We start from the raw sequence: 22,663 nt of genomic DNA, 5'->3' as shown, positions 1-22,663 counted from the left end.
CCAGGCTCCTCTCTCCATGGGATTCTCCAGGCAGGAATACTGGAGTGGGTTGCCATTTCCTTATCCATTGACAGCTAATAGGCAAAAGTGAATGTTAGATATGACAAAAGTAACCGTAAACAGTACCTTGGTTTAAGCAAATACACTGCCGAAAAAAAGAAAATAAAACGCATATGTTTGAATCTGAAAACTGTTTAAAATTCACCTCTCATGCTTATGTTGGTAAAAATTAATTCTAGCAATGTGTATTGATTGCTAAGCATAACCAGGCAACTTATTACACACACACACACACACACACACACACACACACACACACTGTATATATATATATATATATATATATATATATATATATATATATATATATACATATATATATTTAACATCCAGAAAAGTTCAATAAATCAAATAATACTATCTCTATTTTACGGAAAAGAAAACTTGAGGCTTAAAGTTTAAGTACATTGTTTAAAAATGTCCTAGATGGTAAGAATTGGAATTCTAAGCCAGCTCTGCCAATCCTTGAAGTCTATATAGGTACAGATTATGGCTTTGAATTTAACTATTCACATAAGGAAGAGAAAGAGAAATATGTAAGGTAGATGTCTTCCAAAGAATCAGAAGTCACATTTTGTTTATAAATTCAAACATTTATGTGTAACATTAAAGACAAAAGTCAAATATATCAAGGCAATAATTTTGGTTGGTTATTTCTGTTCTGCCTGCCGTGGACTGTAGCTCACCACGCCATTTCTCTTATTATATTGAAGTGTTGCTTTATGGTATTTACAGAGTCAGACACAGAACTTATCAGTAAATGTTGTACTGAACTGAATATTCTTCAATCCTATTGTAATCTTTGCTTTTTTTTTGCTTGTACTGGAAATTTATGAATCCAGTTCGAATGTTTAGACAGTTGCTATGTTGAAACTAAAATGAGAAGTTGAGTGACATGAGTAGGTTTAAAGTCCTGTACAGCCACTTCAGCATGGATAATTCAAAATAAACTGCAAAGTTCTCACTGATCTTTTTTTTTTAATCTATTAGTTTAGTGTTAGAGAAATTATTTCCTATAGGTAGAATACTGTTTCACTTAAACTGTATGAAAGCAAGCAATCAATTTATGTTCTCACCAACACTTAAGTGAAAGTAGAAATTTTGAAACTTCAAGCTGACATTTTTGTCACTTTTGGTTTGATCTATTATTCATTCATTCAACCAAATATTTATTGGATGCCTGCTGTAACATTCCAGACACTGTAGTAATACAACAGTGAGAAAAAATGATCTTTGCAGAACTCACAGTCGAGTGAAGTAGGCAGATACTAATCAAATAATCTCAAGAATAAGTTTAAAATTACAAATATAATAAGTGTTACAAAGGCAATGTTTATGGCTGTTTTAGTGCATTTACTGGAAAAAGCATTTAGATGATCAATCAGTTCTCCCTGAGAAAAGAGTTCTGGGTTGAAATCTGAAAAGGTGACTAGGCAAGGTAGCAGAAGGGTGAGAGTTGTAAAAAAGATTTCTGGGAGAACAAACAACACGTGGAAAATTCCTGTGCAAATGGTGGGTTTTTCAGTTCTGTTCAGTTCAATTGCTCAGTCATGTCCTACTCTTTGTGATCCCACGGACCGCAGCACGCAAGGCCTCCCTGTCCATCACCAACTCCCGGAGTTTACCCAAACTCATGTCCATTGAGTCGGTGATGCCATCCAACCGTCTCATCCTCTGTCATCCCTTTCTCCCACCTTCAATCTTTCCCAGCATCAGGGTCTTTTCCAATGAGTCAGCTCTTTGCATCAGGTGGCCAAAGTATTGGAGTTTCAGCTTCAGCATCAGTCCTTCCAATGAACACTCAGGACTGATCTCCTTTAGGATGGACTGGTTGGATCTCCTTGCTGTCCAAGGGACTCTCACGAGTCTTTTCCAACACCACACTTCAAAAGCATCAGTTCGTCAGTGCTCAGCTTTCTTTCTTTTCTTTTTCAACTCTCACATCCATACATGACTACTGGAAAAACCATAGCCTTGACTAGACGGACATTTGTTGGCAAGGTAATGTCTCTGCTTTGTAATATGCTGTCTAGGTTGGTCATAACTTTCCTTCCAAGGAGTAAGCATCTTTTAATTTCATGGCTGCAGTCACCATCTGGAGTGATTTTATGGGTTGAATTATGTCCCCCTAATAAAAGATACATTCAAGTCCTAATACCCAGTATCATAGGAGGTGACCTTGCGAGGAGATAGTTTTATATAGGTAATCAAATTAAAATAAGGTCATCAGGATGGGCCCTAATTCAATATAAGGTATAAAGGAGAATTCTGGAAACAGAAAAACAGAAAGAATGCCAGATGAAGATGGAGGATTGAGTGATGTGTCTACAAGCCAAGGAATGCCAAAGACACCAGCAATCCACCAGAAGCTAGGAAGGTCAGGCAGAATTTCCTCATAGGCCTCAGAGGAGCATGACCCTTGCCAACCCCTTGATTTCAGACTTCTAGCTTCCAGAAATGTGAGAAATAAATCTCTGGTAAGTCACCCAGTTTGCTCTGGTTTGTTACAATTTGATAGGTAAGGGTGGGAGAACCATGTGCACTTGAGGAACTGCAGGCTAAAGTAATTGAAATGCTGAAAGTGAAGGGGGAAAGTGATTTGAGATGAAGTTGTAGTATAGGTCATGGAATTTTGTCCTCTCGAAAGTAATTGAAGTGATTCAATCAGGAAGGGAGAGTAATCAGATTTTAGCCTGGAGAATGGATTGAAAGAGGGAAAGAATGGAAGCAGGGAAGTAAGTTACCTCGTTACTGTTTTTGTTTGGGAGAGAGATGATTGCTGCTTGGGGCAGAGTATTACCACTGGAGACTGAATTACATTAATGCCTGAGGAAGATAAAGAAATGTTGAAATATTGTAGAAAGGGAGAGCCAGTTGGCCAAAAAAATAGGTGGAACTGCCTATTCAGCAGTACCTAATAGGTACTGCTGAAGAAATTGGTGATTAGGAATTCACTGTGGCATCGATATTTCCTATTCTGCAACTCTCTCTAGAAATAATAATTCATTCAACAGTGACATGAAGAAAATGGATCCTTAGGGTCTGCAAATAAAGACACTTTGGACCTTAAGGAGAAATGATCAAATCCAGGATATAATTTTACTCAAATGATTGTCAGTACTTTATTATTCCTTTAATAAATATATATCTTTGATATGATCACATTTGACTTTTCTAGGTGTTTGTTTGAGCTCACTACCATTCTTCCCTCACCAAACAGATTCTCAGTATATTAGAGCCCCCTTAGTATGACTTGTTTTCCAAAAAATAGCTATGATTGGATTCTTCACTCTTCTGCTTAGCATATCACCTAAGGAAGTTTTAAAGTCACTTTTTTTAAAAGATTTTTTTTTTTTTTGATGTGGATGACTTTTAAAGTATTTTTTGAATTTGTTACAATATTGCTTCTGTTTTATGCTTTTTTTTTTTTGTTTTTGGCTGCAAGGCTTGTAACTTAGCTCCCTGACCAGGGATTGAACCCGCACCCCCTGTGTTGGAAGGTAAGGTCTTAATCATTGGACCACTAGGGAAGTCCCTATATCCATCAGAAGCTCACATTTAATGCCATCTTTTATTAGTTTTCTTTTTCACTGCAATACTAGATCACTTTCCTTTATCATTTACTTCTTTTTCTGATATGATTCAAGGGGTCTTTTTCATCAGAAAGATGTCTTTTGCAAAATAGAATTATTTGACATAACTGCTTACTTTCAGTAAGTAAGCCTTTCCATTTTGTAATTGTTCTTGGTATATGGTATAATTCTTCCTTTTGTTAACCTTTTTATAAGCTCTGTTTCTGGATCTTTATATGCTTATACACACTTAAACTTTTGGGTATAAAGACAGTACAGCCTTCAAATGTTTGCTTGCTTATATTAAGTATTATTTACCTGAAATAATACAGATTTTACTATTTTCCACTTTGCTTCTGGCCAGAGTAGACACTGTTTTGGTATGTAAATTCAGGACCCTCTAATCTGAAGTGAAGAGATGAAGCCTTAGGAAGAAGTACTTGGTAAGAAATATGTGTACAGCTGGAGACTTAGCCAATTTGTAGCAAAACTGAAAGGCAAGAGTGGTACATATATCTCAGAAGTTATGTTCTTCCTGCCATGCCCGCCAGGGGTCTACATTAGGTAAAGCCAAGAAGAGGCCAAAGAACAAGGGATGCTATTGATATAGTCAGTCTATAGAAGTAGTCAGCCTGGTAGGCAGGGTCAGAAAAAAGAGTGGAATAGACAGTGAGTAGATCTGAATTGAAAAATGGAAATTATCCAGCTCAGATAGTAATTTCAGGTTTTTTCACATGCTGGTTTCCTTGCTGAAGTGATTTTCTCTTGCTCATACATTATTCTAAAGTTCTACGGCTGGAAAACTTCTATCCATCCTTTAATTTCCACTCTGATTACAGAACGACACTGCAGACTCTTTTCCTCTCTCTATCCAGAGCTTATTTTTATGTCTACAGTGCTGCAACAGAATTATGCTCATACTTTGATTTTAGCTCATCAGAGATGTGATTTATTCTTCAGTGTTCTCTAGCACCTAACAAATTATCCATAGTAGTCAGCTTGATTGTTGAATAGTGACTGCAAATAGTTGTTGAATATTTGGACAGATAGATAAGTGAATAATTGTTTATAAATGAAAACTTCAGAGTGTACACAATTTTAAAAAGGAAGAAAGAAGAAAACAAGGGAGGAGAAGACAAACTAAAAATGATTTGGGAATATCAACAAATGGTTGAGACTGAGCTAAAGTTAATCTGTTATGACAATCTGGATGCACTGGACACCTCATTCCAGCAGCTAACACTGGTGAGTCCAAGGTTTTCTATTATAAAATGAAAGGGGACTACCACAGGTGTCAGGCTGAATTTGCCACAGGAAATGACAGGAAGGAGGCTGCAGAGAACAGCCTAGTGGCTTATAAAGCTGCTAGTGATATTGTAATGACAGAACTTCCACCAAAACATCCCATTTGCTTAGGTCTTGCTCTCAATTTTTCTGTATTCTACTATGATATTCTTAATTCCCCTGACTGTGCCTGCAGGTTGGCAAAAGCAGCTTTTGATGATGTAATTGCAGAACTGGACATGCTGAGTGAAGAAAGCTATAAGGACTCTACATTTATCATGCAGTTATTACGTGATAATCTGACACTATGTACTTCAGAATAAGGAAGCTCTGCAGCATGTGGAAGATGAAAATCTGTGAGACATAAAAGTCAACAAGAGAAACCATCTCTGACCACCCTAGACCTTCCCATCCTACCCCTCTTGGAATTCCCCCATTGTCACTGAGAACCACCAAATCTGACTTTTACATTTGGTCTTAGAATTTAGGTTCCTGCCCTGTTGGTTTTCTTTCTTTCTTTTTTTTTTTTTTAACAGTTTTCAAAAGTGCTGGGAGCCAGCATGGGTGTCCCCACCCATGACAAGGTCATGTGGGAGAGCTCTGATGGGCAAGGCGAGTCAGAGTTCGAGGCCCCCGTCCCCCTGGACCTGCCTGAGTGTCTACCCCAAACCAGAATCTGTCTGTTTTATTATTTCATGACCTTCACCAACTCCTCTGACATTTACAGGGGCTATCCCCGACCACCTTTCTCTGTAAGAAAATCAACTTAGAGCTCTAGTTAATAAGTCTCCAGGGTATAATGGGTGTGTTCCAATTCAAATCCCTTAGAAAACTTTCTAACCTGCCTGAACAGGTTTCCGGACTCTTACAGCTACGCATGTGATTGTTCGCAGCCTCCCAACCATGAGAAGCACAGGAAGTTCAAGATATCCTAACAATGCAGAGCCTCTTGGGGAGTTAGAAACGGTTATAATAGAACTAATAGAGGATTTCTTTGTTGAACCAATGCCTGCTGCCAAGTTTCCGTATCTCCTACCCACTCACTGTACCCCTGGGAGTGTATTGATTAATATAGTTAGTATATAGAAATATAAGTAGTAACTTTAATGTTAATAACCTTAGACCTTTGAGCCAATAAATTCTTTCCTTGATTATCCCCCACTGCACCTTTTGCCACATATAGGAATGCAACTCTATCTAGTGTGCTCAGGGAGTGGCGCTAAACTCTATGAAAAATCACCTGAGGAGAAAATAAGTTTTTCTGGTTAATTAACCCTTATCAGAAGAAGAATGTTAGCAGGTCTCCTGACCAGAAGATGATGTAAATCACCTAAAGCCTTTGTTTATGATAAGTTTGTAGAAAGAAAGCCTGGTTTCAATAATGGTCAAGGTCTGCTGACCTTGCATGACTCTGCATCCCCTATTATCTTCTATGTATAACTTAGGGTATAAAAGCTCCTTTTGAAAATAAAGTTGTGGACCTTGCTCAACAGGCTTGGTCTCCCTGTGTCGTTCTTGCTTCCTTTTCTCTCCTTTTCTTTTCTGTTCTTCTTCCAGGCCAAAATAATTGGAGCGTGGGGGTCCTCTGAGACCACTTACTTGCCTGGGCTTCTAAGACCCACTGGAGAAGGTGCCTAAGGTGGGGCATCTTCCGCTATTCGAGAGGGCGCCTGCAGCCTCTGTGTTCAGGGCAAACCTGGTGTCACGGGTTTTATTGATTTTCCACGTAAACCAGTTATTATAGGCCTCTGATCTCTCTGCTGTGATATCCCTTTAATCGCCAACACCGTCCTCCCGAGGGAATCCCTGGATCCAACTGGGGCTGGACCCCGGTACAAAAGTTCTTAAAAGCAAGAGTGAATTTCTGTGGATTTTACTAGTTCCAGCTTTTAGGTTAAGAACACTAACAGGACTGCATAGAGGCTTTTTCAGCATTACTGTGTTGTCTCCTGCCAGACGTGGCAAGATCACCATTAGAATGGAAATTACATTCATTCGAAAGCCATTAGAATTTTACCTGATGCACGTATCTAAGAGAAAGGTTAATTGCACTATAGAGGTTATGTGGTATCATTTCCCCTTTTTCTAATTGTTTAAGTTGAATTTTATACCAGTGTTTAAAATTAATTGGATGTTAACTTGAGGTGGTAAAAGGTTGTTTGCGGAGTTTGTTGTAATAGTTTTGCTGTGTTTCAAACTCTGCTGAAATGTTGCTGAAAAGCATGGTGCTGGTAACAGTTCAACAGTCCATGGCTGCTCATTCTTGCCTACTTTTACTCTCCCTCTGACGCAGGTTAGCATTGAAGGTGGTATGGAAAAGCCTGCATGCATGTTCAATTCTTTGTTTCTTTTCTTTACCTCTCCCCCTGGGCCCTGCCCCTCCACTCCTTGCTCGTTCAACGTCTGTCTTTTGTTCAATATGTGTAATGTGAAGCTAATTTGTACTGCTGGATATCTGACTGGAGTCACAGGTACAGAATCTGTATCATACTGAAATATAGCATGGATTAACATTAAACAAATAAAACAAACCTAAATTAAAAAGGAATAGCTTTCTTTGTTGCTGTTCAGTCATTAAGTCGCTTAGGTTTCTTAACTTTGCTAAATGGGAATAATAAATATAATGTAGAGTATAATTGTGTGGTAAAAATGACATTAAATAACATAGTGTATACAAGGAGACTTAGATAATATCAGGCACAGTAGACCCTCAAATCATGCTAAAACTATGTTGAATACAATTAAATTAACACTTGAAACTTAAAAAGCAAGATGCTATGGTAAGCTTGAGATAAAACCAAGCAAAGATAACACATCTAATGTGGTTCTTAGCTAGTTGTGAATAGAGTGGAAAGAAAAATAAGTTCATGCCAAAATTCTAACCTAAGGATTAAAACAATTTCTTTTGATATTATCCTAGCTCTTCAACAGAAAATATTTAATCAGGGTAGTGCATTATGGGTTATTTCTCTTTCAAATCTCTCCCTTAGGCAATTTCCTGTATGGAGACTAGTAAGGTCTTTGCACCCTCAAGTCAGGGCAACTAATGCTCAGTGGTTCAGTGATTAAATAGAAAGGTTCAATGTTATATTTGGAGACTCTGTAAGTTCTTTGGGTGCAGTGGGAATTAATTTCCTTCCCTCAATTTTGTTTAATATGCATCTATACCATCTTAAACTCCTTTTTGAAGTGGCCTGTGGCAATTCTCGGAGAAGGCAATGGCACCCCACTCCAGTACTTTTGCCTAGAAAATCCCATGGATGGAGGAGCCTGGTAGGCTGCAATCCATGCGTTTGAGAAGAGTTGGACACGACTGAGTGACTTCACTTTCATGCATTGGAGAAGGAAATGGCAACCCACTCCAGTGTTCTTGCCTGGAGAATCCCAGGGACGGGGAAGCCTGATGGGCTGCCATCTATGGGATCGCACAGAGTCGGACACGACTGAAGTGACTTAGCAGCAGCAGCAGTGGCAATTCCACTCTGTTATCTTTAACATTAGAGAGACGGTGTTGTCAATCAAGCATAAGGACTTATACATCTTCAGGTAATTTGAGTTGTGATGATGTAAATGCTTACTTAAAAGAAGTATAGATAACTGTCGCAAAGAGTTGGACTCGACTGAGCCACTGAACTGAACTGAAGAAACTAGAATAATAATATACTCTTGGATATCATGCTCATGCTCAGTCGTTTCAGTCATGTCCGACTCCTTGCAACCCTGTGGACTATAGCCCACCAGGCTCTTCTGTCCATAGGATTCTCCAGGCAGGATTACTGGAGTGGCTTCCCACGCCCTCCTCCAGGGGATCTTCCTTACCCAGAGGTCGAACTCAAGTCTCCTGTGTTGACTGCATTGCGGGCAGATTCTTTCCCTCTGAGCCACTGGAGAAGCCCATTCTTGGATATATACTTAGATTATAAATATATTCATAACATCTGGGATAATACAGCATATATTTGGCACCCATAACATATTTATTGGGGGTTCCCTGGTGGCTCAGTGGTCAAGCACTCACCTGCCAATGGAGAATATGTAGATTTGATACCTGTATTGGGAAGATCCCTGGAGCAGGAAATGGAAACCCACTCCAATATTCTTGCCTGGGAAATCCCATGGACAGAATAAGCCTAGTGGGCCACAGTCCATTGGGTCACAAGACTCTAACACAACTTAGCAATTAAACAACATATTTATTATATGACTAAATTAATGAATGAATGGAGGTAATTTTAAAAATTGTTTTTCTATCATTGAAAAATTTGTACTCAAATTAACTTAGTAAGGTATTATGAATATATAATTAAAAAGAAAAATCAGCTGAGAAAATAATAGCAAACAGTAGCAACAATAACAGCTACAAAGAAAGAAAGAAAAGGCATCCAGATTCAACAGGAATACTGTGTTTATTACTGACAGGAGTAATACTAGCAGAAGTAATACTGCTTTTCTTAGCAGATGAAATGATCTTCCATATTTCCATTGCCTACTCCAATTGAAAATCCTAAGGAATCCACAAAACTCAAAACCCATTAAAATTAATAAATAAATTTAGTATGGTCACAGGATACAGGTTAAATCAACTGTATTTCTATATACTGGTTATGTCTTGCCCACACTAGTAGTAGATATGTGCAAGACATAACTAGTATATAGAAATACAATTACATCTATTACTGTGGGCAAGAATCGCTTAGAAGAAATGGAGTAGCCCTCATAGTCAAAAAAAGAGTCCTAAATGCAGTACTTGGGTGCAATCTCAAAAATGACAGAATGATATGTGTTCATTTCCAAGGCAAGCCATTCAGTATCACAGTAATCTAACTCTGTTCCCCAACCACTAATCCTGAAGAAACTGAAGTTGAACAGTTCTATGATGACCTACAAACTTCCTAGAACTAGCACCAAAGATGTCCTTTCCATCATAGGGGACTGGAATGCAAAAGTAGGAAGTCAAGAGATACCTGGAGTAACAGGCAAGTTTGGCCTTGGAGTACAAAATGAAGCGGGGCAAAGACTAATAGAGTTTTGCAAGAGAACACACTGGTCATAGCAAACACCCTCTTCCAACAACACAAGAGACGACTCTACACATGGATATCACCAGATGGTCAACACCGAAATCAGACTGATTACATTCTTTGCAGCCAAAGATGGAGAAGCTCTATACAGTCAGCAAAAACAAGACCAGGAGCTGACTGTGGCTCAGATCATGAACTCCTTATTGCCAAATGCAGACTTGAAGAAAGTAGTGAAAGCCACAGGCCCATTCAGGTATGACCTAAATCAAATCCCTTACAATTATACAGTGGATGTGAGAAATAGATTCAAAGGATTAGATTTGATAGACCAGGTGCCTGAAGAACTTAGGAGAGAGGTTCATGACATTGTACAGGAGGCAGTGATCAAGACCATCCCAAGAAAAAGAAATACAAAAAGGCAAAATGGTTGTCTGAGGAGCCTTACAAATAGCTGAAAAAAGAAGAGAAGCTAAAAAGAGACAAAGGAGAAAAGGAAAGACATACCCATCTGAATGCAGAGTTCCAAAGAATACCAACGAGAGGTAAGAAAGCCTTTCTCGGTGATCTATGCAAAGAAAGAGAGGAAAACAATAGAATGGGAAAAACTAGAGCTCTCTTCAAGAAAATTAGGGACACCAAGGGAATCTTTCATGGAAAAATGGGCATAATAAAGGACAAAAATGGTATGGACCTAACAGAAGCAGAAGATATTAAGAAGAGGAGGCAAGAATACACAGAAGAACTATACAAAAAAAAAAAAAAAAATTCGTAATGACCCAGATAACCACGAGGGTGTGATCACTCACTTAGAGCCAGACATCCTGGAGTCTGAAGTCAAGTGGGCCTTAGGAAGTATCACTATGAGCAAAGCTAGTGGAGGTGATGGAATTCCAGCTGAGCTATTTCAAATCCTAAAAGATGATGCTGTGAAAGTGCTGCACTCAATATGCCAGCAAATTTGGAAAACTCAGCAGTGGCCACAGGACTGGAAAGGTCAGTTTTCATTCCAATCCCAAAGAAAGGCAATGCCAAAGAATGCTCAAACTACTGCACAATTGCACTCATCTCACACACTAGCAAAGTAATGCTCAAAATTCTCCAAGCCAGGCTTTAATAGTACTTGAACCAAGACCTTTCAGATGTTCAAGCTGGATTTAGAAAAGGCAGCAAAACCAAGGATCAAATTGCCAACATCCACTGGATCACTGAAAAAGCAAGAGAGTTCCAGAAAAACATCTACTTCTGCTTTATTGACTATGCCAAAGCCTTTGACTATGTGGATCACAACAAACTGGAAAATTCTTCAAGAGATGGGAATACCAAACCACCTTCCTTGCCTCTTGAGAAATCCGTATGCAGGTCAAGAAGCAACAGTTAGAACTGGACATGGAACAATGGACTGGTTCCAAATTGGGAAAGGAGTATGTCAGGGCTGTATATCGTCACCCTGTTTATTCAACTTCTATGCAGAGTACATCATGCAAAATGCTGGGCTGGACGAAGCACAGGCTGGAATCAAGATTGCTGGGAGAAATATCAATAACCTCAGATATGCAGAAAACACCACCCTTGTGGCAGAAACTGAAGAGGAACTAAAGAGCCTTTTGATGAAAGTGAAAGAGGAGAGTGAAAAAGCTGGCTTAAAACTCAATATGCAAAAAACGAAGATCATGGCATCTGGTCCCATCTCTTCATGGTATAAGATGGGGAAACAGTAGAAACAGTGACAGGCTATCTTCTTGGGCTCCAAAAATCACTGCAGATGGTGACTGCAGCCATGAAATTAAAAGACACTTGCTCCTTGGAAGAAAAGTTATGACCAACCTAGACAGCATATTAAAAAGCAGAGACGTTACTTTGCCAACAAAGGTCCGTCTAGTCAAAACCATGATTTTTCCAGTAGTCATGAATGAATGTTAGAGTTGGACTATAAAGAAAGCTGAATGCCAAAGAATCGATGCTTTTGAACTGTGGTGTTGGAGAAGACTCTTGAGAGTCCATTGGACTGCAAGGAGATCTATCCAATCCATCCTAAAGGAAATCAGTCCTGAATATTCATTGGAAGGACTGATGCTGAAGCTGAAGCTCCAATACTTTGGCCACCTGATGCGAAGAACTGACTCATTTGAAAACATCCTGATGCTGGGAAAGATTGAAGGTGGGAGGAGAAGGGGATGACAGAGGATGAGGTGGTTGGATGGCATCACTGACTTGACCGACATGTGTTTGAGCAAGCTCCAGGAGTTGGTGACGGACAGGGAAGCCTGGTGTGGTATAGTCCTTTGGGTCGCAAAGAGTCAGACACGGCTGAGCGACTGAACTGAACTGATACTAGTTATGAACAATCTGAAAATGAACTTCAAAAAATTGTATTCAGTAGCACAAAAAAGTAACATTTAGTAAAATTTAATAAATATAGGAAGAAATGTAAAAAAAATAATTGATACCTGTATATTGAAAACTGTAAATCATTGCTGAAAGGAATTAAAGAAGACCTCATAAGTAGAAGTCCATGTCCATGGATTGGAAGACTCAATATTGTTGAACTGATAATGCTTTCCAAATTCATTGAAAGGCTTAAGACAATCCTTATAAAAATTCTTACTCTAATTCCAGAATTTTAAAAACTTACCCTAAAAGTAATTTGGAAGTACAGTTCTTTTAGAATAGTCAAAAATTTTGAAAAATAAAAAGTTGAAGTACTTATACTTTCTGTACTTCAAAACTTACTAGAGGGCTACAGTAATCAAGATAGTGTAGTACTGGCATAAAAATAGTCATGTAGATCAATAAATCAAAAATATCAAGAGTCTAGAAATAAACACATTTGTGTTCAATTGACTCTTGGCACATACATCCAAGGCAATTTAATGGGATAAATAGTATTTTTTTCAATAAATAGTGCGAGGACAGTAGCTATCAAAAAAAAAAAAAAAATGTACAAGGCATGCCAAAAGACACACAGAAAAATTGAAGAGATCAAGCAATCTTCAGAACCAGTCATAGAAGGGATGTTGGAATTATCATACTGGGAATTTAAAACAATTGGATTAATATCCTAAGGGCTCTAATAATAAAGTAGATAGCATGTAAGAATTACTGGGCAATGCAAGTGGAGAGACAGAAATCCTAAGAAAGAAAGAAACAAAATTAGTAGGCTGAGCATGGCTGAAGAAAGAATCTCTGAGCTAACTTATATATAAGGTTCTGAAAACCTTAACAGACACCTCAGCAAAGAAGATATACAGATGGCAAATAAGCATACAAAAATATGCTCCGCATCATACATCATCAGGTAATACAAATGAGAACAACAATGAGATACCAGTAGATACCAGTTAGAATGGTGAAAACCCACACCACCAGATGCTGGAAAGGATGTGAAGCAACAGAAACTCTCATACATTGCTAGTGGGAATGCAAAATGGTACAGCCATCTTGGAAGATAGTTTGGTTGCTTCTTAAAAAGCCAAACATACTCTTACCATAAAATCCAACAATTGTGCTCCATGATATTTACTAAATGGAGTTGAAGACTTATGTCCCACAACAGCTCCCCCCACAGCAGTGTCACCCCCCACAAAAAACCCTGCACATGGATGTTTATCACAGTTTCATTCATAATTGCCAAAAACTTGGAAGCACCGAAGATGTCTTTCATTAGATGAATGAATAAACAAACTATGGTGCATCAGATAATGAAATATCATTCACTGTTAAAAAGAATTCTATATCAAGCCATGAAAAAGCATTAACAACATTTAATCCATAATTGGTAAGTGAAAGACGCAATCTGAAAGAGGCTACACACTGATTCCAACTGTATGATTACGGAAAAGATGAAACTATGGACACAAGAAGAAGATCAGCATTTGCTAGGGATTCAGGGAAATAGGGTTGAATAGGTAAAGGACAGAGAATTTTCAGGGTCCTGAAAATACTCTGGAGGAGACCATAATGGTAGATACACGTCATTATACATTTGCCTAAATGCATTGAATGTATAATACCAAAAGTAAAGCCTAATGTAAATGACAGGGTTTGGGTGATTATGATGAGTCCGTATAGGTTCATCAGTGCTAACAAATGTACCAGTCTAGTGGGAGATGTTGATAACAGGGAGGCTGTGCATAAGGGGGATGGGCAGAAGATATATAGGAAGTCTCTGTACTTTCTCTTCATTTTTGCTGTTAAACAAAACTTTCTCTAAAATAAACCCTTAGAAAAAAAAAGTCCTGAATCTGAATATTGTTTACTTATTCTTTCGTATAACATATACAGAGCCAGCATATTTTTTTTTTGTACCTTTGTGAGGTTGAATTGACTTCAACATTTTATTCTTGAACTTGGAAAACGTTGAAATATCTCTGAGAGGTTTTGTTTTGTTTTTTAACATGACGATTTTGGCCAGTGTCTCCTCCTCTCAGACATCTTCCTCATTTGTCAGTATCATTTTCCTCATTTATGTTGATAAATTCACCTTTACTAATTTCCCCTGGCTGCATACTTTGAGTCTCTTGTTAAGTGACTGTCAACATTCACATATGCAGCTATTCTTCTTTATCTTCACCTATATTGAACTTGAATTTCACTTTTGGTGTTAATACTTTTTATTTCTTCACTACACCTTCTTCTTTGTTGGCAAGTCTTTCTTTTGATTAGCCATTTTTCTAAGATGTCATTTGAGGTTATCACTGAAGGACAACGAGGCAATGCAACTATGTGCTTTGCTGTGTGTGCAGGAAGCAACTAACAGATTATCAGGGACCAGTCAGTAACAGATTTTGAAAAATAGGAATATGATTGACAACTGATTATGAAGTGCATATGTTATTTGTGGAACAATTCATGGACTGAAAAGCTAACAGCTTTACTTTATGCAAATACAGTTGATATGACATGGTAACAAAAACTTGAGCTTGCTCTTGAGGGGACTGGTATTCTTTTATATATATATATATATAACTATTATGTCTGTTATATTACTATATTACAAATAAATGTATAAATATATAACTAAATAATCTTGGTTAATTGAAATTCGTGTAAAGCAAGTTCATGTATAGAATTGTGCACGCATAGAATTTGTTGCATATGTGTGTGTTCTTTGGCATATGTGTCCTATTTTTGAGCTGCTAAAACTTTAAAATAGTATCCTTTTATATGTTTCTAAGGAGACCTGTTTCATTCATTTTCATTAAAGATAGTCTCTGCAATGGTTTTGTGACTAGTCAATGGGGATTGTCAGTAATTTCTTAGGTAGAAAAAATTAGTAATCCATTATTTTAAACATATTATTATACAGTTTTGTTTCTGAAATATCAGAGCCCTCAACATGAAATTTAGATTATGTTAATTTTTGTTGAAGAGATATTGAAAATATTTATATTTTTGGAGTAAAACATTTTAAGCTAATGAAACAAGAAGGACGTTTAAAAGTTTTGAATTTATTTTATACCATGTAGTTAACTTAATGGAGAAAATAGCCTTCATATATCCCTTTAGTTTGAAGATTTAAAACTACGGTACTGGCAGTGCTCTATGGGAGTGCTGCTTAGATCCTTCCAGGTCCTGGGCCAGTGCCTCTGCCCAGGTCCGCCACCATCTTGAACTGAGCTGTCCGAGTTGGGTGCAGACATTTCCACTTGGAACCCTGGTCTGAAGTGTCCAGCGCAACGCCTCCACATGCAGTTCCTTAGGAGGAAGTGAAACTAGACGAAGCAGAGGGAAAAAAAGAGAGAAGAAATACAGCTCCACTCACCAGAACCCCGACACAAGCTTCCCTAATCAAGAAACCTTGACAAGCCACCTGTACAAACCCACACAGAGAGAGGAAATGCCACAATAAAGAGAACTCCAAAAACTGCCAGAATACAGAAAGGACACCCCAAACTCAGCAATCTAAACAAGATGAAGAGACAGAGGAATACCCAGCAGATAAAGGAACAGGATAAAAGCCCACCAAACCAAACTAAAGAGGAAGAGATAGGGAATCTACCTGATAAAGAATTCTGAATAATGATAGTGAAATTGATCTAAAATCTTGAAATCAAAATGGAATCACAGATAAATAGCTTGGAGACTAAGATTGAGAAGATGCAAGAAAGGTTTAACAAGGACCTAGAAGAAATAAAAGAGAGTCAATATATAATGAATAATGCAATAAATGAAATTAAAAACACTCTGGAGGCAACAAATAGTAGAATAACAGAGGCAGAAGATAGGATTAGTGAATTAGAAGATAGAATGCTAGAAATAAATGAATCAGAGAGGAAAAAAGAAAAACGAATTAAAAGAAATGAGGACAATCTCAGAGACCTCCAGGACAATATTAAACGCTACAACATTCAAATCATAGGGGTCCCAGAAGAAGAAGACAAAAAGAAAGACCATGAGAAAATACTTGAGGAGGTAATAGTTGAAAACTTCCCTAAAATGGGGAAGGAAATAATCACCCAAGTCCAAGAAACCCAGAGAGTCCCAAACAGGATAAACCCAAGGCGAAACACCCCAAGACACATATTAATCAAATTAACAAAGATCAAACACAAAGAACAAATATTAAAAGCAGCAAGGGAAAAACAACAAATAACACACAAGGGAATTCCCATTAGGATAACAGCTGATCTTTCAATAGAAACTCTTCAAGCCAGGAGGGAATGGCAAGACATACTTAAAGCGATGAAAGAAAATAACCTACAGCCCAGATTATTGTACCCAGCAAGGATCTCATTCAAATATGAAGGAGAAATCAAAAGCTTCTCAGACAAGCAAAAGCTGAGAGAATTCAGCACCACTAAACCAGCTCTCCAACAAATACTAAAGGATATTCTCTAGACAGGAAACACAAAAACAGTGTATAAACTCGAACCCAAAACAATAAAGTAAATGGCAACGGGATCATACTTATCAGTAATTACCTTAAATGTAAATGGGTTGAATGCCCCAACCAAAAGACAAAGACTGGCTGAATGGATACAAAAACAAGACCCCTACATATGTTGTCTACAAGAGACCCACCTCAAAACAGGGGACACATACAGACTGAAAGTGAGGGGCTGGAAAAAGATTTTCCATGCAAATAGGGACCAAAAGAAAGCAGGAGTAGCAATACTTATATCAGATAAAATAGACTTTAAAACAAAGGCTGTGAAAAGAGACAAAGATGGTCACTACCTAATGATCAAAGGATCAATCCAAGAAGAAGATATAACAATTATAAATATATATGCACCCAACACAGGAGCGCCGCAGTATGTAAGACAAATGCTAACAAGTATGAAAGGAGAAATTAACAATAACACAATAATAGTGGGAGACTTTAATACCCCACTCACACCTATGGATAGATCAACTAAACAGAAAATTAACAAGGAAACACAAACGTTAAATGATACAATAGACCAGTTAGACCTAATTGATATCTATAGGACATTTCATCCCAAAACAATGAATTACACCTTTTTCTCAAGCGCACATGGAACCTTCTCCAGGATAGATCACATCCTGGGCCATAAATCTAGCCTTGGTAAATTCAAAAAAATAGAAATCATTCCAAGCATCTTTTCTGACCACAATGCAGTAAGATTAGATCTCAATTACAGAAGAAAAACTATTAAAAATTCCAACATATGGAGGCTGAACAACACGCTGCTGAATAACCAACAAATCACAGAAGAAATCAAAAAAGAAATCAAAATTTGCATAGAAACTAATGAAAATGAAAACACAACAACTCAAAACCTGTGGGACACTTTAAAAGCAGTCCTAAGGGGAAAGTACATAGCAATACAGGCATTCCTAAAGAAACAGGAAAAAAGTCAAATAAATAACCTAACCCTACACGTAAAGCAACTAGAAAAGGAAGAAATGAAGAACCCCAGGGTTAGTAGAAGGAAAGAAATCTTAAAAATTAGGGCAGAAATAAATGCAAAAGAAACAAAAGAGAACATAGCAAAAATCAACAAAGCCAAAAGCTGGTTCTTTGAAAGGAGAAATAAAATTGACAAACCATTAGCCAGACTCATCAAGAAACAAAGGGAGAAAAATTAAATCAATAAAATTAGAAATGAAAATGGAGAGATCACAACAGACAACACAGAAATACAAAGGATCATAAGAGACTACTATCAACAATTATATGCCAATAAAATGGACAACGTGGAAGAAATGGACAAATTCTTAGAAAAGTACAACTTTCCAAAACTGGACCAGGAAGAAATAGAAAATCTTAACAGACCCATCACAAGCATGGAAATTGAAACTGTAATCAAAAATCTTCCAGCAAACAAAAGCCCAGGTCCAGACGGCTTCACAGCTGAATTCTACCAAAAATTTAGAGAAGAGCTAACACCTATCCTGCTCAAACTCTTCCAGAAAATTGCAGAGGAAGGTAAACTTCCAAACTCATTCTATGAAGCCGCCATCACCCTAATACCAAAACCTGACAAAGATCCCACAAAAAAAGAAAACTACAGGCCAATATCACTGATGAACATAGATGCAAAAAGCCTTAACAAAATTCTAGCAATCAGAATCCAACAACACATTAAAAAGATCATACACCATGACCAAGTAGGCTTTATCCCAGGGATGTAAGGATTCTTCAATATCCGCAAATCAATCAATGTTATAGACATTAACATTGTGTTTACACATTGTTAACACATTAACACATTAACTCATTAACAAATTGAAAAACAAAAACCATATGATTATCTCAATAGATGCAGAGAAAGTCTTTGACAAAATTCAACATCCATTTATGATAAGAACTCTCCAGAAAGCAGGAATAGAAGGAACATACCTCAACATAATAAAAGCTATATATGACAAACCCACAGCAAACATTATCCTCCTTGGTGAAAAATTGAAAGCATTTCCTCTAAAGTCAGGAACAAGACAAGGGTGCCCACTTTCACCATTACTATTCAACATAGTTTTGGAAGTTTTGGCCACAGCAATCAGAGCAGAAAAAGAAATAAAAGGAATCCAAATTGGAAAAGAAGAAGTAAAACTCTCACTGTTTGCAGATGACATGATCCTTTACATAGAAAACCCTAAAGACTCCACCAGAAAATTATTAGAACTAGTCAATGATTATAGTAAAGTTGCAGGATATAAAATGAACACACAAAAATCCCTTGCATTCCTATACACTAATAATGAGAAAACTGAAAGAGAAATTAAGGAAACAATTCCATTCACCATTGCAACAGAAAGAATAAAATACTTAGGAATATATCTACCTAAAGAAACTAAAGACCTATATATAGAAAACTATAAAACACTGGTGAAAGAAATCAAAGAGGACACTAATAGATGGAGAAATATACCATGTTCATGGATTGGAAGAATCAATATAGTGAAAATGAGTATACTACCCAAAGCAATTTATAGATTCAATGCAATCCCTATCAAGCTACCAACAATATTCTTCACAGAGCTAGAACAAATAATTTCACCATTTGTATGGAAATACAAAAAAACCTCGAATAGCCAAAGCTATCTTGAGAAAGAAGAATGGAACTGGAGGAATCAACCTACCTGACTTCAGGCTCTATTACAAAGCCACAGTTATCAAGACAGTATGGTACTGGCACAAAGACAGAAATATTGATCAATGGAACAAAATAGAAAGCCCAGAGATAAATCCACGCACCTATGGACACCTTATCTTTGACAAAGGAGGCAAGAATATACAATGGATTAAAGACAACCTCTTTAACAAGTGGTGCTGGGAAAACTGGTCAACCACTTGTAAAAGAATGAAACTAGAACACTTTCTAACACCTTACACAAAAATAAACTCAAAATGGATTAAAGATCTCAACATAAGACCAGAAACTATAAAACTCCTAGAGGAGAACATAGGCAAAACACTCTCCGACATACATCACAGCAGGATCCTCTATGACCCACCTCCCAGAATATTGGAAATAAAAGCAAAAATAAACAAATGGGACCTAATTAAACTTAAAAGCTTCTGCACAACAAAGGAAACTATTAGCAAGGTGAAAAGGCAGTCTTCAGAATGGGAGAAAATAATAGCAAATGAAGCAACGGACAAACAACTAATCCCAAAAATATACAAGCAACTCCTACAGCTCAACTCCAGAAAAATAAATGACCCAATCAAAAAATGGGCCAAAGAACTAAATAGACATTTCTCCAAAGAAGACATACAGATGGCTAACAAACACATGAAAAGATGCTCAACATCACTCATTATCAGAGAAATGCAAATCAAAACCACTATGAGGTACCATTTCACACCAGTCAGAATGGCTGCGATCCAAAAGTCTACAAGCAATAAATGCTGGAGAGGGTGTGGAGAAAAAGGAACTCTCTTACACTGTTGGTGGGAATGCAAACTAGTACAGCCACTATGGAGAACAGTGTGGAGATTCCTTAAAAAACTGGAAATAGAACTGCCTTATGATCCAGCAACCCCACTGCTGGGCATACACACTGAGGAAACCAGAATTGAAAGAGACACGTGTACCCCAATGTTCATTGCAGCACTGTTTATAATAGCCAAGACATGGAAGCAACCTAGATGCCCATCAGCAGATGAATGGATAAGAAAGCTGTGGTACATATACACAATGGAGTATTACTCAGCCATTAAAAAGAATACATTAGAATCAGTTCTAATGAGATGGATGAAACTGGAACCTATTATACAGAGTGAAGTAAGCCAGAAAGAAAAACACCAATACAGTATACTAATGCATATATATGGAATTTAGAAAGATGGTAACAATAACCCTGTGTACGAGACTGCAAAAGAGACACCGATGCATAGATCAGTCTTATGGACTCTGTGGGAGATGGAGAGGGTGGGGAGATTTGGGAGAATAGCATTGAAACATGTATAATATCACGTATGAAACGAGTCGCCAGTCCAGGTTCGATGCTCGGTACTGGATGCTTGGGGCTGGTGCACTGGGACGACCCAGAGGGAGGGTAGGGGAGGGAGGAGGGAGGAGGGTTCAGGATGGGGAATGCGGGTATACCTGTGGCAGATTCATTTCGATATTTGGCAAAACTAATACAATATTGTAAAGTTTAAAAATAAAATTAAATTAAAAAAACAAAACAAAACAAAACAAAAAATAACTACAGTACTCTGATATATGGTACTGTGACATCTTTTAAATTCAGTTAAGTTTATTCATCTAAGAATTCTGAATTGTGATTAAGAGTACTTATGCAGAATAAACACTCCATTTGTATTTTAATTTCTTCAGAATTGTTCCCTTTGCTCATTTGAAAATCTAATCTTTTTCTTTATAGATAATTCAGTTTAATATGATAGTTACATATTAAGCTGTATAGTTATTTTAAATGTTTCATTTTTATTTAAATAGTAACTACTCATAGCAAATTTACTAGGAGAAATTTTCTATACTTTTGTAAAATAACTTTAAAAATGTATCTAGATATATTCCCAGTACTGGGATTGCTGGGCCATATGATAGTTCTATTTTTATTTTTTTAAGGAACCTCCATACTGTTCTCCACAGTGACAGTATCAATTTACATTCCCACCAACAGTGCAAGAGGGTTTCATTTTCTCTACACCTTCTCCAGCATTTATTGTTTGTAGATTTTTTGATGATGGCCAGGATGGGGTTGGGGTGGAAGGAAGGAACAAGAAGCAGCCAATATATGTATACATATAGCTAATTCACTATGTTGTACATTGTAAAGCAATTATACCCCAATTAAAAAAAAAATCAGTGTTTCGCAAATAAAGGTGATCACCATGTGAAAAAAAGTGCTTCTACATTTCTGTGTTTTTCTGCTCTGCTGCAGCTGCTGCTGCTAAGTCGCTTCAGTCGTGTCTGACTCTGTGCGACCCCACCAGACGCAGCCCACCAGGCTCCGCCGTCCCTGAAATTCTCCAGGCAAGAACACTGGAGTGGGTTTCCATTTCCTTCTCCAATGCATGAAAGTGAAAAGTGAAAGTGAAGTCGCTCAGTCGTGTCCGACTCTTAGCGACCCCATGGACTGCAGCCTACCAGGCTCCTCCGTCCATGGGATTCTCCAGGCAAGAGTACTGGAGTGGGGTGCCATCGCCTTCTAGTGCTTTCCCCTGCTATGTGTTCTCATACTTACCATAGACTCTATTATTCATTTACTTCATAGAGATGAGCTGATTATATAGTATTTTAGGAGGTGATACAGATACATGTGACAAAGAAAAATTTAAAGCAATTAAAACAAGAGTGCTCAAGGTCCAAAGTAGTACAGGTAATGAACAATGTGGCTGTCTGGAGGAAGTGTTTCACAAAGAGTATAAGATTCTGAGGTGGAAATATGCTTAGCATATTGATGTAACAGAGAAGTCTAGAGATGGTTGAGCAGAGCTGTGACATGGTGAGTAGTAGGAGATAAGATCAGAGAGAAACAAAGGACTGCTTATTATAAAATCTTATAGACCATTGTAAGACTTTGATTTCTACCCTGAGAACTGAGGAGCCACTGGAGGACTTGCAGAGGGGATAAATGATCTGACTCATTACAGGATCACTTTGATAGTTGCATTGAGAAAGGGAAACAAGAGCAGGGATAGAAAAAACTGTTCAGTTCAATTCAGTCGCTCAGTCGTGTCCAGTTCTTTGCGATCCTGTGGACTGCAGCAGGCCAGGCTTCCCTGTTTATCACCAATTTCCAGAGCTTGCTCAAACTCATGTCCATCAAGTTGGCGATGCCATCCAA

The 22,663-nt window shown here is 37.7% G+C and overlaps 1 protein-coding gene and 1 pseudogene across 1 annotated transcript in view; one reads left to right on the top strand and one right to left on the bottom strand.

Moving 5' to 3' along the window:
* Positions 1 to 22,663, bottom strand: part of TACR3 (tachykinin receptor 3) — a 92,783-nt gene that overhangs the window by 58,488 nt on the left and 11,632 nt on the right. The gene's annotated exons all lie outside the window — the stretch shown is intronic.
* LOC109559947 (14-3-3 protein epsilon pseudogene) lies at positions 2,352 to 5,254 on the top strand (annotated as a pseudogene).

The sequence above is a fragment of the Bos indicus genome, chromosome 6 (genome assembly GCF_029378745.1).
Source record: "Bos indicus isolate NIAB-ARS_2022 breed Sahiwal x Tharparkar chromosome 6, NIAB-ARS_B.indTharparkar_mat_pri_1.0, whole genome shotgun sequence".
Classification (NCBI taxonomy): Eukaryota; Metazoa; Chordata; class Mammalia; order Artiodactyla; family Bovidae; genus Bos; species Bos indicus.
Note: the sequence above shows the minus strand (reverse complement) of the source record. Positions and strands in the feature narration are given on the sequence as shown.